The following is a 17,181-nucleotide window of genomic DNA, read 5'->3' on the forward strand; positions in this document are numbered from 1 at the left end:
GTTATGCAAAGATGTTGGTCCGGATCCAAGCATGGTGGAAAAAGATAAAGGGCCTTCGTGAATTCATGCTTACCCCACTCTGAAGCCAACATCATGCTTCAGGAGCACTAGGTAAGTTCTATCTGTAGATTTCTCCGAGTAATAATAACCAAAGTTTGGGAAAGTAGGGGTTTTGTTTGACTACACCTCCTGGAATCCCTCAGACAGCATAAGACGGAAAGATTCTGAGAGAGTCATTGTTCAAAATGGATTGTGTTTCCATCTCCAAATACAAAAGATAAAAGCTGGAGAGCTTCTTTTAAAACGGGGAGCATAAAGCTCCACCAAGAAAATACATGCAAGAGATATCAGAAGATAGGTAGAAGTTATGTAGATCAAGAGAGATGTGGCCCACATGTCATTTAATTGCAGGAAGACGTGGATATGTCTTGTAAAAGTGGGCTGGATATCTCCTTACACAAGTGCCTAAATAGCACAATTGCTAACTTAACCAGGATTTATGGCGTAATAATCTTTCCAAAGGATTCTGGTCTGTATCTTGAACTGTGTGGATCCGCCCTTTTGTTTATTAAGTGGGATTATCCATTCCTGCTAGGTTTGTGTAAGGAGTTCATCCTGGGTTTTCTTGGCAACAGTTTTCGGAAGAGGGTTTGGCATTAACCCTCCAAGGCTGAGAGCATGTGAGTTGCCCAGTGGGTTTCAGGGTGAACTGGGAATCAAATCCTGGTCTCCAGAGTCATACTCAAGCCACTATGCCATACGTATCTCCTATACTGAAATTGTGTTTTTAAAAATGGAGAAAGAAAAAAAATGACAATAACTCATACCAGCCAGAGGGTTTTTGAGAGTTTAGATCTTAAAAGTCATATTAAACTAGGACCTCCCTCTCTTTCCCCTCCTAACAGGCTTCTCATTTTTAACGACTATCGGTCAGGCGGCTACAATGCAGCCTTGCTATATGGGGAATGACTTCCTCCTTTATTTATCCTGTTGCAGAGTGTGGGCTAATATTAGTTTATTTTTTATAAGAGTGTTCCAAATTTAAAAACATCACACAAAGAAAATGAAACTTAACTTCAATGGCTTACAGCACTAGTATACTCTAGCAGAAAATGTTAAGAACCTCACAAACTAACCTCACATGACTCCATAGGATGCAGGCATAACAGTTAAAGTAGCATCAAACAGCTGTAACTATGTAATGTAGCTACACTCTAAGTCAGAAAGTCTACATTATTTCTGCAGACATTAATATCCATTTGGTGTGTTACATTACACAGATTCTATAGTGAATACCAACACAGAACAATGTATAGGGATAGTGGACAATGTGAATTGCTGACTACCCATGTACAGTTGCAATATGCAGTGCACAAAGTAGAAGCATAGAAGTAAGCACATTCACAACTAGCTCAGTCTTTAAGGTACTATGCATCCAATAGTCCCACGTTTGCAAATCAGTTTATACACTGTCGTGTTGAATTCAACTGTTGCATATTGTCCAAAAAGGGAAAAAACTACTCTGCATGCATAGTGCAATTCATGCCTGCATACGTCATAAACATAATGCTGGCCTTCAAGTGTTCAGCGTGCACACCCAAAAATTTCATTTCAAAGGTTTACACTGAACATTGAAAGGACAAAAGCAGACAGGGGAGATCAGGATTTTGACTGCAAACAAGCTCATAACCAAAGGTTGAGGAACGAATTTCAGGCGCTGTAACAGCCGGCGCTTTGCACTGCCGCAGGCGTACTAGGTTGCTTGGGCATCCTTTCCAGACGCCCCGCAACCCTATACTTTGTAATGGAGGTGCCCTTTCTAGATGGGCACACTATTACGTCACAGCTGCACTGCTCCAAATGGGGCAGCAGGGACATGATATCTTCGCACTGCTGAAGCTCCTTCGTCATTTGTGTCGCTGGCGCAGCCTTACAGGGCTGCGCCAGCACCACCAAGGAGAAGGGTCCGAGTGGCCCCTTTCTCCCTTTCCCAGGCACTGTTGGGGGGTGTCCTTGGGGCAGAAACCCCAAGGACATCCCTTTCCAGGCCGCAGGGAAGCGGCCTGGAAAAGCAGCGGACAGGGCCTCAGGGCTGCACTGGGCAGTGAGGCCCCGATCCATTGGGGAAAGGGGTGGGTGCAGGACGCCCAAAGGGGCAGTCTGTACAACCGCCTCAGTTAGATTGCCAAATTCATTTTCAGAGATGTCTTGGCTCCTGGACAGGTCAAAAGCAAAAGGATGGGGACAAAAATATCAGCATATTCAGCCCAGGTCTTCTAAAGGGGCAAGTTAGCCTTTAGAAGACATAACCCCAGTGTTTCACAGATTAAAAACTAGGACACATGTGGCCAAGCAAGTATTCAAGATGGGGAAAGTTTATTAATGAGAGAACACACAAGTTAGGAGAGGGTTGCAGCAGTTTTTGCCTGGTTTATTGAACAGGGCAAGATTCTGCTTCCTCCTCTCCCCTTCTGAGTTAGTAAATCAAACTACTTTTCCACTTGGAACTCAGTTTGAAGCAACTGAAGTAAGCGAGGACAAAGCAGAAGAGAGAGAAAACAGAACATTTAAAAGCTACTGAAAATGCAGGATAACAGAAGATTAATCAGGGCTGTTCCTGCCATGTCAAGACAGTTAGAGAGTATGGAACAGGCCCCATAGAAAAGTTAAAAACCAGCAAAGGATGGTATCATGGGTGAGGGTGTGTGCCAAATTGGGTGCCCCACAAGATCTGGATTTGTTTCCAGGGCCTGAAGTTGCCCACTCCATATGCCAGACAGTGCGTAAACTCACACATTTGACTAAATCTCTGAACACAATGATCGAGGAGCAGTCACTTGCATTTCTGAGTATTTATGTTTCAAAATAATTAATATTCATAATGGGAGAAACACAACATCAATATTTTACGGGATTTTTGTTTATCATAACAAAATCTTATTCAAAAACAGTCCCCAACTTCAGTTTTTTTTCTCAAGTACAAGAAATGACATTTAGGGCTTGAATGTGCAATTGGGCCTGTTGGTGTGGCATTTTTCACAGAAGCCTGCTAGCAGATCAAATATAGAGATATTTCTGTGTCTCCAAATTGGAGTCTCTGTACATTAAAAAATGTAAGAAACAAAATGAAATTAGTATTCGACGTTGCCAATGGATCCAAATTCAGATTTTAACACTCTCTCTGGACCTTTGCTTTTGTTAATGGTTCTAATTTATTTTCATTTCCAGTTTCCATCAATGCTGTGTAAAATCTGAACCTAGAAAAACAAAAAATACACTCAGTTAATGAAGGAAGACATTTGTTAACATGAAGCATCATACTAATTGAAAGAAAGATGCCCAGGTGAATGTGGTCTGTTCTAAAAAGTTTGAGTTGGGTGGCTTTAAACTAACAGTAGGATGACAATATGACAATAAAATGGGCAAGATAAAAGCAGCCATATATACACTACAGAACAACTCAGTCTTAAGGAGCCGTGGTGTTGCAGTGGTACTGCAGCCACAAGGTTGTGAATCAATCCCAGGCAGGGCTCCAGGTAGTCCACTCAGCCTTCCTCCTTTCGGAGGTTTGTTAAAAGTAGTACCCAGCTTGTTGAGGCAATGGCTTACACACACTGTAAACTGCTTAGGGAGTGCTAGTTCAATGATAAGCAATACGAAAATGTACAGGGGAACCTTATTATACGCGGGGGATCCATCCGGATCCCTCATGTATAAAAAAATCCCGCCTATGCTCGAGCCCCATTGTTTCCAATGGGCCTTGTGCGCGGCACCAAGCCACAGCAGTATGGCTTTATGATGCCCCTTGGGCACTGCATTGTGTAGATTCAGCGCGGGAGTCGCACCATGATGGCGCATGCCGTGTAGACTAGTGCCCTAACTCCACCCACAGGCGTATAAGGCCTAATCCTGTGAAAAAAATCCCATGTAATTATCAGCAAAAAAATCAACATTTTTGCAGAGGGAAAAGCCTTTTCTGCATGATTTTTTTTAAAAAAACAACCAGATATATAATTCATTCACAGAATGCTGTTTTCTGCACAAAAGCTGCAATTAGGGATTTATTTTGCATAAATCACATATGGTGATTTGTATAGGAAACAGCATTTTTGTAAGAATTAATATTTCTGCATGGGAATCCTCACCCCTCAGTGGTGCTGGGAGGACATTTGGAACTAATTTTTTAAAAAAAATTGTGGAGGTTTGAGGACACTGGAAGGGTTATGAGCCTCCCACAAAGCCTTGGTCCTTAACCTCTGACAGTTGCCCTTGTTTTAAGATTATGTTTCGGCCCCATTTTGGACTGCCACTATTTGGAAGCGGTATTTATCTGTTACGTTCATATTCAACATCTATAGCAATGGCAATATAAGTACAGTGGCGCCTCCGCATACGCGGTCTTTTTATAGGCGGCTTTGAGCATAGGCACTCAAAGCCGCCGGCGCGCGCGGGGGCGGAAGGGGTGGGCGTCCCATTCAATTGCCTCCCAGCACCACTTGAGGGGTGAGGATTTCCCATGCAGAAATATTAATCTTACAAAAATGCTGTTTCCTAAAATACAGTAAAATATTAAACGGTGGGGCATGGGGGAATCAGGTTAAAAACAACAAACATACTACAATTCATCCATAGTCATTCTTTTTTGAGTTGTTATTTTAAAAATTGGAGTGAGATGAAGAAGAGAGAGAAATCTGGTTCAGTTAGGAAACAAATAAGGATTCTGAAGGAAAAAAAGAATGAAAATTGTAAATAAATATTGTAATGTAAACAGATATAATATAAATGTACCAGAGCAGAGATTGTGTATAAGGTATTATTTATTTGGCATAATACCAGAGCTCTCAAGCACAGAACAGGCTGAGACTGAATGTGAAGCAAGCCATGTTCAATTAAGAGCAGGAGTGGAGGGCATGTTGACTAATCTAATGGCTCAATGACTTTTTTATTGAAGCAGGAAACTGCTATGAATTAGTGGGTGGGTGTGTAGAGTCAAAGCATAATGTACATGGACAGGTTAAGAAATATTGTACTCTCTGGGGTTGTCTACGCTGGCAAACAAAGCGAATTCAAATCAACTGGAAGCCAACCTGTCCAGAACGTATGACGGGAAACCAGGTGGAAATGACACAAAGCCATGCTCTGGATCTAAAACCCGGAGCAAAAAAGTTCTGATACTCAATCTCTCAGTGTGAAAAATGTGCATCATCGCACTATAAGCAGCATGGTTGTGAGTACAGAAATGGAAAATATTAATGGTGTACGGAGCAGTCTGGAGCATGCACTCTGGGACTGGTAAGATGCAGCCACCAGAGCCATTCCCCATATGTTTGTTTTATTTGGTTTAACATCAACAGACGCATGAGTGCCAGCTGCACTATCAGTCCATTACACCATTGATCTATCACACACCCCATGATGCGAACGTACGACAAACTGGCAAGTCTCGATAATGAAATGGATGTAATTAAGACAACACAAACCAGACAGTCTAACATGGTGGGCATAGGGTGAAGGGGAGGGAGTCATCATGTATTGGGGGAAGGAGGGCTCCATGATTGTGCTTTGCCCATGGTCACGGGTTCCCAATGCACTGTATGGCAGTGTACACTCGTGACTGTGTGTTCACACGGGGCATCCAATGGGATAGCAGCTGGGTGGAAGGAGGAGGTAATTCCAGTCTCAGGTGGTGTATTTTTATGATTGTGTGCATGCAGGAGGGGGGGCACCAAGAGGGGTGCAGATTGCCTGTGGCTATTTGGCCCAGCTTAGGAAGCCCTGTAGACATCAGGGTTTCCAACTGATTTGGGGGGAAATGTTATGCCCTGCTTTTCCTGTCTGTCTGCTCACAGTGTTACCAATCAAAGGAAATCCCCTGAAAATCCCTGAATGCCCCCAAATTCCCCGGGGCATCTGGATCAGGGGGGGGCATCTGGGTCAGGGCGGGACCATCTAGGTCAAAGGGCTGCAAAGCACTAAGGAAGGCAATTGGGGGCGGGGATTCTGGTCAGCCATTTTTGGGGCGGGAAAGGCATTTTTGGCCATCTTGGGGGTGGGAAGTGAAATAATTCCCCATAAATGGAAGGGCTTTTAATACCCAATGGGAAGGTTTAATTCACTGGAAATTCCCCATAGATTTTTTATACCCGGAATTACCTGGAAAGGCTTTTATACCTGGAAACCGGGAATTTCCTGGAAATTGGCAACACTGCTGCTCAGTCCCTGCAGGTATTGACCTTATTTACAGATGAGGAAGATGAGGAGCTACAGCTAGAAGACACTAGTCTAGACCAGCCAGTGAATCCATAGGGGGAAAAATATTCAGGAAGAATGGTGATAACAGCATCTCTCTATGTATATATTGAGTGTTTTTCCCTCATTACTTAGCAACTGCAGCCCATCCTCCCCAAAACAGTTAGTAGCAGAAAGTGGGCTATAGATTGATTTCATCTGTCACAGTGATTAACATGTTAGCCCAGCTTTCTTTCTCTTTAGAAACCAATCACCCTGGAACCCGAATGCTGATGAAATTCTGATCTCCAGCTTCCAAATTGCCCACAAGGAAAACAAATAACACGGGGCATCTCGCCATCATGCCTGGACCCAAATGCTGCACATAAGTAGCACTATAATCTTATTATAATCATATGAACAAGAAATTGTTTTTTTTTTCCTTTCCTCCTTCCCCAAAAACCCCATTTTCTTGCATATGTTAGGAAGGATCGAATTAGGGAATTTAATTAGCTCAAATTATGAGAGGCGTGTCCTAACAACGCACGCAGCGGATCGTGTCCCTATGTGTAACTAGAGGTCATCTAGTCCAACCCCAAGAAACAGAGGCTCCAATACAATGAGTTGCAATTAAAATATAAATAAAGCCACACAACAAAGGGATACACATGCACACACACATTCAATGCTAAAGCGGGAGGGGGAGAGTTTGGGAGTAAGAGAAAGGATAGAGGCACCGTTGAAATATTTACCTTGGAGTCTTCTCCAATGCGACGGATGTGAGTGATGGGGGATGGTGAAACATGGCCGCGAGAATGGGGAAAACAAGTGGCGACCGCGGGGGCTAGGAGCTGAGTTCCAGCGGGCAAAGCTAACTTAGAGGCCCGAGAGACAGTGAGCATGGCTTAGCTCAATGATTTCAGCGGAGCCCAAGGCTCAGAGAACTCAAGCCTGGAGCAGCAGCTCAGCAAGCAAGGTTTTGAGGTTTGGAATTTCAGCTCAACACCCCAATGAGGGCAGAAATCTCAGTCCTATTTATACTGCGAAACATATCCTCAGCTATGGCAGCCTGGCGAACAAAGGACTTGTGGCTATCTTTTGTCTAAGCTGAAACTACACAATGGATAACAAAGGAGAGGTCTGACACTTTCAGGGAAGACAATACCTGGATGGCAGAGCTGTTTAAGACAATCACTTGCTCATTAGGAGAGAGGCTGCTTCTTTGTCCTCTCTCTTTGGGCTGCCTGCAAACTTGTAGGGCAACTCCCAAAACTGGTTTCTTTAGGTTTAAATCTACCTATTCCTTGACCATGCCTAGCAGGGCTGGCTGACTACGTGGCAGCTCGCTTTAGGTAATGGCGGCTTGCGATGGGATCAGTCAGGGTCATGATTTTTTTGCTTGGCACCCAAAATTATATAAAAACAAACTCAGTAACACATGCCATCTCTTAAATTTGGATTGTAAACCTGCAGACAAGAACTTGTCTTACTACCATCAAGCTACCCTTTGCCTACAGGGATGGATGGATAGAAAGAGAGAGAGAGAGAGAGAGAGACTACTGAGACATCCACCCATCAATGGCCAGCAAATGACAGCCAAGACGACTCACCTCCTCTTCCACAAATAAATAATTTCTACTTCCTTTCATTTTAATTTCCAGCAACTTTTCTCACACAAAAGAGTTAAAATGAAATTAGTATTTTAAAGTTAAATGAATTAGTAGATTTGGAAGTTAGTTTTCAAAAGGGATTAGTTACAGGGGTTTTAGAGTTTTAAAAACCACTTATTTTAATTACTTTTGAGAAAGTTAACTTTTAAAAATCTAACTGTAACGGGTACTAAGTACTTTGGAGATCCTCGGAATGATGCCTGTAGCTAATACTTTTGAAAAGTAACTTTCCAAGTCTCTAAAGACTTTTGAATGCACAAGCTGACAGCCTTAGTAGAAAACATACTCTTCTCCTGTCCATTTTGTCTTTGTTTCAACACTCACAACAGAACAACACACAAAGCATATCAGATAACAAGACCATGTGATGATATTGTTCCCTGAGTTTTAGAAAAATCACCCTCATGTAAATATAAACTAACAAAAATTAGAGTCACACGGCAGAACAATCAGAGTCATTCCTTAATAAGTACATTCACAATGCAATGTAGTTATACCATTGTTGTTGGGGAAAGGAACTACACACCAGTAACCATGGTGCCTAGCAAGTTCCAAGCTCTGTATCTTTTTCGTCACAGCCTTCCTGTGCATCTATATTGTTACAGGCAAGCTTTCCATCTTCATGTGAAGTTGAAAGCTTTCATGGCTGGCATCCATAGTTTTTTGAGGGATTTTCAGGCTAGTGGCACTCTATAAGGGTTTCTTTCTGATGTTTCACCAGCATCGTGGCTGGCATCTTCACTCATTCCTAGATGCATTTTTTGCCAGTGCTCTACTCCAGGACTGTTCCACGCTAAGTCTGAGACCACCTTGAGGTATTATTATTATACTTCTATTTCTTCCACGATACACCAATTGATCCGGAGTTTTGCAGTGCCAATTTCTGGACAGAAAGTGACCAGCAGAGCTCATTCAAATTGGACCAGTGGTTAACTAAAGTGAGGATCCACTATCTCCGTGATGGCAAATTCACGACTGCCCTGAGAAATTTGGGGGAGCAGGAAGAAATTTGGGTGGAGCAATCAAAATGCCATTAACTTTCTGTCTGGCACCTAAATAATTCTTGACAGACATAACAAGAAACTTCCTGAGGAATTTGCCACTCTCACCACAATTCAAAAAGGATATTGAGAAACTGGAGCGTGTCCAGAGGAGGGTGACTAAAATGGTGAAGGTCTGGAAACCATGTCCTATGAGGAACGGCTCAGGGAGCTGGGGATGTTTAGCCTGGAGAAAGAAGGTTAAGAGGTCATATGATAGCCCTGTTTAAATATTTGAAAGGATGTCATATTGAGGAGGGAGCAAGCTTGTTTTCTGCTGTCCAGAGAACAGACCGGAACAATGGATGCAAGCTACAGGAAAAGAGATTCCATCTCAACATCAGGAAGAATTCCTGACGTAAGGGCTGTTCGACAGTGGAACACACTCCCCGGAGTGTAGTGGAGTCTCCTTCCTTGGAGGTCTTAAACAGAGCTAGATGGCCATCTGTTGGGGATGCTTTGATTTGGATTTCTGCATGGCAGGGGGTTAGACTGGATGGCCCGTGTGGTCTCTTCCAACTCTATGATTCTATGATTCTTCCTACAAAGCACCATGTGAGTTTCCCAGTTGATAGAAAAGACTTGAGTTTTCAAAAGGTTTTAAAATTATTATTATAAATGGAGAAAAATTTTTTCTGTGGTTCTCAGTGGGTTCAGGTCATTGTAGGCAGGCTTGATGAGACCATACCGCCCCCCCCCCCACATTGTCCCCCCCCCCCCCCATTGTACAAAGTTGTCAGGGACAGTCCCAGATTAATCTTCTGCCATCTTTTTCTGCTGCTTTTAAAATATCCCAATTTCTTTCTGCTGTTGTTCTGTTGATTTTTATCTTTCATCTTTCAGTGGATCTGCATGAAAAGGTTTTAATTCTATGGTTTAACAATATTAAATAATAATTTTAATATGTTTATTTCTCTGTTAACTTTTGTATATAAGTTGCCTTGGATCCCCATCATCATCATCATCATCATCATCATCATCATCATCACCACCACCACCACCACCACCACCACTGTATTTTTTCATATGGTCAGCATAGCTACCCCATATTTGTACCATTCAGTCTAATCAGGAAGAGTGCACATAACTTTAACATCTCTGTTTTAAGACATATCGGGTAGTGTTTCACACAGATTGTACAAAGGGGGAGAGAGAAATCTGGCATTGAAATGACATTTTTTAAAAAGGTAGCAGTTAATGCCTGATTAAACCTAAATATATTGTGATTACTTACATAAAGTAGCCCAGGAGTCTTGAAAATCACATAAAAGCCAAATGATTGTATAGAATTAGTCTTTATGTTGTTGTGACTTGGAAAATAGACCAGATTCCAAGGGCTTTCTCATAGGTACATGAAAATTGCATCTGAGATCATGTTTGATATAATTTTCCTGTAATGCAATCATTTATTTTCAAAGGACCAAAGTGAGGACTTTATTTCATATCATTAATCAAGCTTAAGGTATTCAGGTGGTGAAACAAGTTCTTACAATCCTTGGGTTGAGTGATTTAAAAGAGCAATGAATTAGATATTAGTCTGTATCATACATTAAATAGTTTTCAAATGAGAAAAAGCTTGAAGGTGCAATCTCTTCAGCCTGGAAAGCCATCTGACATTTTATTCAGCAGGAAATCTGGATTTGCTACTGAGTGGACACTCAAACATAGCAGCCAACCACAGACACACCAGCAGTTGTAAAAGATGCATGAGGCAGTTTTTCAAAAAATCTATTTCTTGCATTCACTTTACAAGCTTAGATGTACACTTGATCATTTTGGTAGTACATTACATCAGAGAAACATAGTACAGTGCTTAGACAATTCCCTTAGTTTCCTTGAAATGATAGGAACATAAGAAACTGCCTTACAGAGTCAGATACATCAGTCCATCTAGCTCAGTGCTGTTGACTCTGACCAGCAGTGGCTCTCCAGGGTTGCCAATAGAATTTTTTTTTCTTAGCCCAGCCTAGACATCCCAAATATCTTCTGATGATTTCTCATTCAAGTATTAACTTAAGCCTGAGCTTGCATATCTTCTGAAATCAGCTGCAATTGGGTGTTTTCAGGTTAGGATCCCCAGATCTCAGGGTGCAACCCCTCTTCTCTAGTCTTCAAGGAATGATGGGGGACCTTCAGGGTCACATTACTGCCTTGGAAATTGTGTAGATATATATTTTTTGTTGTTAGTCTTAATGTGTGTGCTTTTTATTTGAAGCACATACTCAGTGCAGCTGTGTTGATGCTTACTGACATTACCAGGAGTTATGAATCTATATAGTCCAAAGGTCAAGAAGTCAAGAAAGTCTATTCAGAGCCAAATAGAACAAACTAGATAAAGGGATACATTGAAAGATAGTCAGAAATATCTATTGTCAGAAAACACCAGCATCTAAGCCAAGGTACCAGAACTGGAAGGAATATGTTTGACAAGCAACCCTGATGTTGCTTCCAGCAGTCCATCAGCTCACCTTATCTGAAGAGGATGATCATGAAGCAAAAACATCTGGGGCTGTTCAATGAAGCCATAATAAAACTCCAGCTCACAGTCCTAATCTAGCCCATAAGACTCTTTGTTCATGAAAATGAAACTTGTCCCCAAGCTACATGTTCCTTAACAAACAATGAAAGAATAGAAAGCAGTGGTTGAAGTCAGCTGTAGCATTAGCCAACATCTTGATAAATCACTACTCATGACTGGCATGTCCATAGCCAAGATCCTGTACACTGCCTGTGCAGTAGAGATCTATGCTAGTGTCTCTCCATGGGGCATCTGCTGCCATTGGTCAGAAACACCAGTTTGAAGACAGCGAAGCTCAAACGTGACACCAATCAGGTCTTACAGACTCAGCTCTGAAGTTTCCTTGAGAGAATTGATCTATCTGTGATGCATTCTTCCTCTTCTCTACTGCTTTCTATTTAACCTAGAATTATCATTTTCTCCAGTGAATCATACCATGTCATGATATGGCCAAAGTATGACAACCTCAGTTTAATCATCTTTGCTTCTAGTGAGAGTTCTGGCTTGATTTGCTCTAAGACCTATTCATTCATCCTTTTAGCAGTCCTTGAGATCCCTATAACTCTTCTTCAGGATCACATTTCAAGCGGGTTGGTTTTCTTCTTGCTAGTTTTATTCACTGTCCAGTCTTTATACCCATGCATAGAAATTGGAAATGCTCTAGCTGTCTACCAGAAGAGTGACAATTCTTTTTATTCATCTGTAAAACTGCAGATAGTTTGGTGCCCAGGAATTTCCCATCATCATTAGCCATTGATTAGATATTGGGGTGAGCCTTAGCATCATCTAATTTGGTGATGCAGGGTGATGGATCATTCCATAAAAAGCTATTGGTTATCTCCTCCCTAGTGATCACAGAAATGCACAGACTGGTGCAGGAGTGTAATGGGGAGGAGGGCAAAAAAAGGATACTGTTCTTCAGATAAGAAATCTGCGTCCACTCCACAAAATCTTCCTTTAGTCCCCAAATTTCTAGCATTGCAGAGAGTGAGAGATTGGAAACAGTTCACACCTGGAACACTTATATTAGCATTCATTTGGTAACTTTGCCTGCTCCCTTTCATTGGTCACCTAAACCATATTTGTAAAGGCTCAACTGATGCTTTAAATTACTGCAATGTGGGGAACGTGCTGAGTCCAACAGCATCTCTTCTGGCAGGCCTACCCAATGGATTTTAAACTATGAATTTTAAATTAGAATATTAATTTATAATGGATTATTTTAATGTTTTCTATGTTTATGTGTTTAAACAGTGTTTATTAAGGGTATTTTTAGTGATGATTTTATGTATTTTAACTTTTTAATGCCCTGTTTTCATAATATCCCTTTTGAAGATGATATAACATGATTTTTGCCTGACTGCTGCTGTTTTTGTATTAATTGGGCTAAATCCAATCATAATCCTTCCTAGAGGATACCAACTGAAATGTTTGTTTTTTTGAATTATTGTAAGTTAGGGTAAATTTATGCATTTTGAGTATATCTTAATAACACACCCTATCATTATTTTAAAAATATTTTCTTATTTGCTATTAAAACATAATGATCCATTTTGTTCTTTTGTTTGTATACTCTGTTTGTATTAAAGAACTGTTAACATTCTGACACAGATAATGTGAGTTTTTCTTATGATCTCAATGTGTTCGTTATTTCAGAGCTTTGTAGTTTTAGTTTTAATTCCCTCTTATTTTGTTTAATTTAGAGTGGTGTGATCAATTAAGTGTGATCAAAATGGTGAAAATAACACGGGTCAATGTTTTTCTTTTGGTGACCACCATCGCTGATGGCATTTTCATGACTGAGCTTTAATGTTTACTTGCATTTCCCTTGATCTGCAATGCAAACATAAATTCTGCAGCTCAAGAGTACACTCCCCCTACATCTCTTTGTCTCATTTGAACACTATCTGTACATGCACACAAACTAAACAAGGGAAGACTTAAATGGTTCTTAAAGGAGATCTCAAATTTTCTCCCAGAAACTCTGGATGCTCATTAGATCAGAATAGCTCTACTGTGACACATCAACTAGCTCTACTGTGGGAGGTTGCACATTAGAGCTCTCAAGCAGGGATCCCATAGTGTTAGATCCCTACTTATGCAGGGATTACATTTGGTTTGGAAGCAACAGTGATGGCTTTTGAGATTTTCTCCCTGCATTCTGGAGAAAATCCTAGTGGAATACTTTGTCCAGATGTGGGCACCACAATTCACACAAGATTGTTGATGAGCTGGAGTGTGGCCAGAGGAAGGCAACTAAAATGGGTAAAGTTCTGGAAACCATGTCCTATAAAAAGTGAGTTAGGGAGCTGGGTATGATTAGCCTGAAGAAGAGAAGATTAAGGTTAAGAGGTGATATGATGGCCATGTTTAAATATTGAAAGGATGTCATACTGAAGACAGAGCAAGTTTGTTTTCTGCAGCCCTAGAAAATAGGACCTGGGGCAGCAGATTCAAACTACAAGAAAAGAGTTTTTCAACATTAGGAAGAACTTCCTGTTCCTGACAGTAAATAACTCGTTGACAGTGGAATATGCTTCCTCAGACTGTGGTGGAGTCTCCTTTGAAGGTTTTTAAACAGATGGCCATCTGCCAAGAGTGCTTTGATTGTATGTTCCTGTCTGGCAGGGGATTGGATGTCATGCCCCTTGAGGTCTCTTCCAGCTCTATAATTCCATGATTCTAGGATTCCATGAGCATGGCAATAATGAAGTACAAGTTTCCCCAGTAGACACTGTTTATCAATCACAATGAAAGATCCCCGTTGTAGAGCAACAGGGAAGAAATGAATGTGTTAGAAACATGGGAAGTTTCATTATATACACACAGATAATTGATCTATCTAGCTCTATATTCTCTACAGCATAGTTGGAAAATCATGTGTGTATTTTCAGATGTTGAGCACAACTCCTATTAGCAAACACAAAGCAGCATAGCAAAGGATGCTGGGGGTGTTAATCAAACATCTGGTTCCCATATCTACAATGACAAGCAGCAGCTCCCCAGAGGTTCTCTCCCTGCCCTACCTGGAGATATCAAAAATTGCCTAGGACCTTTTGAATGCAAAGCAGATGTTCTGTCAATAAGCAACAGCCCTTCCACTTTCCTGGGATTTGTTCAATTTGCACAGAGCTACAGGAATACCAAGAAGGCCTGGCCAGGGCTTCATATGCATTGACTGAATTTGAAAATACACTCCAGAATCTTCTTTAGTTCCATAGCAAAGAATTCAATGGTGGTCTATATTCTGAGCAGGTGATGTGGGGGTAATATAGCCATTGTGGAATGAGGCCTCTTCCCACTTGGACCACAGCCTGCCAGGGAAACATTCACATAGCAAAGTGTCAAGGTTTTATCAGTTGTTGATCTTGTAGGTGAAAGAGTTGGCTGGAGATAGAGAGTTACTTTTTTCATGTTCAGTTTTTTTATTCTTTTTGTGATCTATCTTCTGACATTTTTTGAGTTTTAAAATATGAGAAATTTCTGACACTACTGTGAATGATATCATCAAGGTAGGACTTTGGGATAAAAGCTTGGACCCTATTCAAGAGCCTAAATAGCAGAACCAAATGCAAAAGGACTGCACCAGGACTACATTTTGAAGCAGCACTTATTAGCATTCAAATAGGGATGGAAGGACTACAACCATTAAGTCCAGAATCTAAAATGATCTAACTTGCACCACTGGCTTTATTATATAGTTTAATTCCCTGTTGCTATGTTTTATGCTCTATTTAGATGTATGGATTTATCTTTTATGTATCACTTCTCTTTCATTATAAGACACTTAGGTGATATCTTAGTGGTTTGTATATGAAACCAATTGAACAAATGCATACATACATACATACATACATACATACATACATATAGGGGAAAAACATACCAATGTAGCCTGTGTGTTCACATAATTAAAGTAATGATTTTATTATGATCACACATTCAAACCTTTTTCTCTCTCGATATGCACTCTTCCTTGAAAATCAGCATTCAGGAACACCCAGTTGTTCCTCCTTCCTTGCTGTGTAAAGTGCTGAATGATAGGCCCTGTGACAATGAGGAAGCCATTCTTCCAATGTTTCACAGATCAGAACCAGGATTCCTGGCAAGTAACATCAGAGTGTGGTCTAGGGATGTAATTCTTCACTGTTTTTTCATTTTGAAGGTAGCAATAAGTAATGTCAGCATTTTTGCTTCTTGCTGAATGAGAGTCAATGGAAAACCATGCAGCTTTTGAAGGTTATTTGAAATTTGGAACTTAATCTGTGAGACAAATCCCACATGGCATTTTGTCATTTTCTAACAGCAAACAGCTGTTTCTGCATGGGAAAAAAGGGGGATTTTTCCTGTGTAAAATTCACACGTGGTTGATTTGCATCGGTAATGGCATTTATTTATTTTTTGCATCATTTCTACACTGAAATTAATATTTCTGCATAGAAATGTTGATTTCCAATTAATGCTGTAATTGGGTATTTATTCTATGTAAAAATTACACATAGTTAATTTGCATAGAAAACAGCATATTGTCTTCCACACAGAAAAGCCTGTTTCCTACACAGAAAATTCTGATTTTTTTCATTTATTTTTTTGCAAAACATTTGTGCAGAATACATCTCAAACTGAATCCAGGATTCTTCTTCTCACAGTTTCTCAATACTCAAAAAACATGTGTTCCCACATTTTCTGAACATTTTCTTAATATTCTTTCCATCCCTACAGTGGTCAATATGTCAGAAACTGTTAATGGACTCACAAATTAGAAGACATTGCATCAATTTGCTTTTTTCCTGAGTTTACAGGAAAGGACAAGATTCTGCCCCTCGTCTCCTCTCTCCCCTACTGAGTTACCTGAGCAGAAATGGTTTTTCCACTTTGAACTCTGCTTGCAGCAGATAAAGTAAGCTGAAGACAAAGAGGGAAAGTGGAAGGTGAAGAAAGAAAGTGGGACATTTCAAAAGCAGATAAAAAAATGGATTAACCTGGACTGTCAACTCGGAACAGCTGGAGGGTGTACCACAGCACTGTTTCAAGTGCCCAGATTAGATTAATATTGTTATTGCTGTTGTTTAAGGGTAGTTATGAATAAATCAGAAGTGAGCAAAATGCATGTAGCATCCAAAGTTCTTTTTAAGGCTTTTGCCAGACTGCCTTTTTTTCTGTATTCTACATTGGTTCTCCAGAAGCAGCAGATTACCTTTTTAGTGGCTGACAACCTGCCCTGTTCAATATCAGAAAAAATTCAGTGTTTCAAAACAACAATAGACTGTACAGACTCCAGAGAATTCCCAGGACAAATAACTGACCTGCAGACACTCTGAAGTTAGCTATCCTTGGAATATATGTTTGAGCAAAGACTCATGCCAGATACTAGAACTGTCTGTCTGTCTGTCTGTCTACACACACACACACACACACACACACACACACACACACACACAGAGTTGCTTTATGCCACCTAAATCCTGGATCAATGTCTTCTGAGCCAGGTTGTGGAGGAGCAAAAGGGTAGCTGGATGAAATAGAGCCTTCTCAATAGCAGGAAGAAAAATCTCTATAGGGAGTAAATCTACACACACCCTACATCTACCTCCTACCTTGCAACCATTGCTGCTTGCCTTCTCTTTGTTCTGGTGCCCTTTTAAATATCTTCATCTTATTACTTCTCTTTATGCAAGCCCCATTGAGAGGAAATATTGCTCTATATGCAGCTTCTACTCATTTC

The 17,181-nt window shown here is 40.7% G+C and overlaps 1 protein-coding gene across 2 annotated transcripts in view; it reads right to left on the bottom strand.

Moving 5' to 3' along the window:
• Window positions 1-17,181, bottom strand: part of WDR49 (WD repeat domain 49) — a 178,403-nt gene that overhangs the window by 7,807 nt on the left and 153,415 nt on the right. The window contains exon 20 of one of the 2 annotated variants that reach the window (XM_042456107.1): window positions 15,372-15,775. The exons of the other annotated variant lie outside the window; for it this stretch is intronic. The gene's annotated coding sequence lies outside the window, so the exon portion shown is untranslated. Of the gene's footprint in view, window positions 1-15,371; window positions 15,776-17,181 lie in introns of those variants that run through there. 2 annotated transcript variants of the gene reach the window in all.

Source organism: Sceloporus undulatus, chromosome 3 (genome assembly GCF_019175285.1).
Source record: "Sceloporus undulatus isolate JIND9_A2432 ecotype Alabama chromosome 3, SceUnd_v1.1, whole genome shotgun sequence".
NCBI lineage: Eukaryota > Metazoa > Chordata > Lepidosauria > Squamata > Phrynosomatidae > Sceloporus > Sceloporus undulatus.